The sequence below is a fragment of the Herpailurus yagouaroundi genome, unplaced genomic scaffold (assembly GCF_014898765.1).
Source record: "Herpailurus yagouaroundi ecotype Mexico unplaced genomic scaffold, PumYag 142, whole genome shotgun sequence".
NCBI classification, from domain to species: Eukaryota; Metazoa; Chordata; class Mammalia; order Carnivora; family Felidae; genus Herpailurus; species Herpailurus yagouaroundi.
In genome coordinates this window covers 29,744,964-29,748,883 of record NW_024412397.1, presented here as the reverse complement: position 1 = coordinate 29,748,883, position 3,920 = coordinate 29,744,964, and the positions used below count along the sequence as shown (strand labels likewise).

The 3,920-nt window shown below is 37.1% G+C and overlaps 1 long non-coding RNA gene across 1 annotated transcript; it reads right to left on the bottom strand.

The window, feature by feature from the left end:
- Positions 1 to 344: 344 nt before the first annotated feature.
- LOC121032643 (uncharacterized) lies at positions 345 to 2,470 on the bottom strand. The gene is made up of 2 exons (XR_005791408.1): positions 2,367 to 2,470; positions 345 to 633 (listed from the first exon to the last, which is right to left on the bottom strand). It is a non-coding gene; the product is annotated as an uncharacterized LOC121032643 (long non-coding RNA).
- Between the last annotated feature and the right edge of the window lie 1,450 nt (positions 2,471 to 3,920).

The window sequence follows — 3,920 nt, the reverse complement described above, 5'->3', positions numbered from 1 at the left end:
AAACTAAACTAACTGTGTTACAAATGTCTGAAACAACAGAAGGGGACAGGGACAAAAGGTACTGATCTAAATAACTGCAAATGAGTAGAACCTGCAAGACAAAGGTAAAAGAAAACTGACGTAAGTAATGAACTTTTGCTAATAAAGTTGTCTTCCCTGGGGATACACACACACACACGAGCGTGCGTGCGTGCACACACACACACACACACACACACACACATACAAATTCTGAAACCACTATCCATAATGGCACAATTAAGAAAACGAATGGCAGTTGGGGAAGCCAGGTTTCTCATGTTGAAGTGGGAGATTATAAATAAACAAGAGACTAGACTGATTCATGTGGTAATGGATTACTGTTGAAGACATCAGTAATAACTTATGTTTATTTTAATATAGATGTAGATGGTGACATAAAGTAAAAGTCATATGTTTATGTATATATACACACATTTCTTTGCTCTGTCAGATGATCCTGTAACAACAGCATACCCAGCACCCAGTTGTTATTTTCTATTATCATTGTCCAGTAGAAGGCCCAGAGTCTCTTGGAGAAGTGGTTGTGTCTAGGACTGGGGAGGAAATATACAATAGGAACCTGGAGTGTTTCATAGAACCAGTAGGGAGGTGCTGAAAAAAAAAGCACAGTGAAAGGACTATGAATATATTAATAAATGGGGATAAAAAGACAAATATCCCTTGCAGAAGAATTACAAATAATTTACATAGATACTACATCCTCAAAAGAAGTGTTTCTGCTGCACTTAGTAACTTTCTTTCAAAGAGCACAGTAGCATGGGAAGGGGATTGACACGGGAATAGTAACTTTACAGTGGAGAATCACAACATAAATTACTTCAACCAAGTGATTAAAGCGATCACCGACAATAGTAAGTCATTTTGATGAAAATATCCTTAATATCATGTAATGAAAGTGGTACTTTACCTCTATAATCTGTCTCCCAAATACCCATAACCCCACTAAAAAAAGTCATTAATTATTCATGTAGAACAGAACATACTTTCCCAAGCTTCCCAACTGAACTGAACTGACCATAAGTAAGAAACAAATATTTAAGCCACAAACATTTTTAGAATTGTTTGTTACAGCAGCCAGAAAAGTTGACCAATACAGATTCCTTTGAAAATATGATGAAAGAAAGACCTTTCCGTTCCTCACAGAACAGTGCAAGTATGTCCATACATACAAAAGATGGGGTGCAGGTTTCAGGAGCCCATTAGGGACCCCATTACACTTTTTGCTGGGAAGAATCTAGTAATCAGTATCAACACAGGGTCCTACATTTCCCCAGTGGTGCTTTAAAATTCTTCCACCATCACAACCTTTATTTTGAATATTTTTATTTGGGGTTTGATTAATCTGGCAGTTTCCCTCCTACCAAAGCCCAAATACTTTGAAACCTAACTTCTTTCTTTTGGTCTATAATTCCCAGAAGGACAGATGAGTAAAGTACCACAGGCAGTTGTCCAAGGTATCCATGGAGTCCAGTAGTGCAGAAACTTTCTCCTTCCCATTGGGAGAAACCGACTGAGCTTTTGGTATAGCATTGGCTCACCAGGACTGAGGACAACTATGAGCTATGGAGTGTAACTGAACAGACTTTCTAGCTTCAACTATGCCAACAAAACATCATTTCCAATATGGTTTCTTTGTCTCTCTTTTATGTCTCCAGATCTGGGTAAGTTTACCAAGTTGTACCTGATATTGAGAGGAACTAAAATGCAACCACACACCAACACTAATATTGATTGCCATGATCACCTTGATGCTGTAGTCATACTCACCCCTAACTTCACTCTCCCTACCCTCTCCTTCACTCATATTATAATCAATATCTTTGTCTCCATTTCCCTTGTTCCTCTAGCTCCCCCAGGTTAATCAATGGCACCTGGCAGTAAAAGTAGTATTCAAATCAATTGTATAATCTGGCTGCATTAAAAAAAAAATTGTAGAATGTGGTTTTGAAATTTTCCCAATGTATAAGTGGTTTGTAGAAATAAATGTGCATTTACTTCTATATCTGCTTGTTTGTGAATTTTTAATTATTTACTGGTAATCTGAGCAGCTTTTTTAACCAGCAAACACAGTGTGGCACAACTGACAATGATAACTAAATCATGGTGGCTAGAAGCCCAACTTTTCCCAGATTTCCCTCCCTCAAGTAGTTCTTACATATCAAGAATCAGTCCACCAAATCAGGATCATCTACAGCTTCTAGTCCCCAGTAGCTCCTCAGAGTAGCTGCTTTTGGCTTGATTAGGCTTCTATGCCAGATGCTACCAGAAGAAATGAGAATGCAACCAACCCTGATGCTTCTGGACCTAGTACAGAGTTGCTATACCTTTTAGCCAGAAACCCATGTGGCACCTCCTCTGACAGAAGATGACCCTTCCTACTTCTGGAGTTGATGGCTGGGAAGGAATAGGTACAAAAGAGTCATGAACCCAAAAGAGTAAACACCTTTACTGATACAACTCTCAACTTACACACACAACCAGTCACCTTTTCCCAGAGGAGCTGGGTCAGATCAACTTTTAGCTTCAGCTGTATTCAGAACTTCCATTTCCAGAGACTTTTTCTCAGAAGTTTCTTCAATCCATCTGTCCACTTGTTAATGCAAAGGACCACATAGGATCACTACCTTGACTGCACCTAAGCCCTAGCATGGGTGCAGTCAAGATAACGTGGTAAATACTCCATTGCATACTTACACAACAACAAAAAATAGATATAAACTAGTTGCACAATAATAGGACTTTCTGTAAGTTACTCATAAATATTGCTTTTATTTCTTAATTGTTCTTTATATTTTTATTCTCAAGAAAAATAATGCATACTTATTTATGTATGTACCAATGTTTAAGAATATCACTTAGTCCCCATATGCTGAAGAAGAAATCATTATCCATGGAGAAACAAAAGTCAGAATGGAAAGTTTTTGTGGTGCCTGGTTGGCTCAGTTTGTTAGAAGGCTGACTTTGGCTGAGGTCATGATCTCATGGTTCATGGGTTCAAGCCCCGCATCCGGCTCTGTGCTGACAGCTCAGAGCCTGGACCCTGCTTCAGAATCTGTGACTTCCCTTCTCTCTCTGTTCCTTTCCCAGCTCATGCTCTGTCTCTCAAAAAATAAATAAACGTTAAAAATTTTTTTTAGAATGGAAAGTTTTTCTCCCAAGTTTATTTGTTGTTGAGTGTGTTGTTTATTTCCATCTTCATGAACAGAAAATTATTACCTTTATCTACAACATTATGGGATTTTAACACATAAATGATCAGTTGCCAGATTGACACTACTGATGCTGTTAGTTTTATTTTTCAATGTCTGAAAGAAAAGATTTGATGTCAGTCACTATTAATGTAATATAAAAATATACATAAAGCAATTGTCAGAAAAATGTTAGAATTTCATTCAACTCATACAAATCATTAGGTATAGAATATTAAGAGGTCAGATTATTTTGAATACTAAGATAAGTAATAGAGCTTTGGATTTAGCAATGTCATTCTAATTCATAGTTGAAACAGTTAATGGCATTGGGGTATGTACTTAATCTGCATAGATTAAAGGAATCTAGAGGAATAGAATACATTGCAAGAGACCTTCTAGGTTTTGGTTTGCTTCCATAATAATTTGGAAAACAATGTAGAAATTTGTACACTCCTTAGGTTTTCTTCCTCTACTCAATATTTACTTTGTAATGCAATGATACTAATGACTTGTATTTGCATAACACTTTGTAATTTTCAAAGGCTGTCAAATCCATTGTTTTGCCTGGACTTTCCAATATCCCTATAAGAAAGTAAAACAGGATTAACACCAGGTTTTAAAATGAAAGAAAAGAACAACAGGCAGGAGTCACAAGGCTTGGTGAAATCAGCGTAAACAGAAACTTGG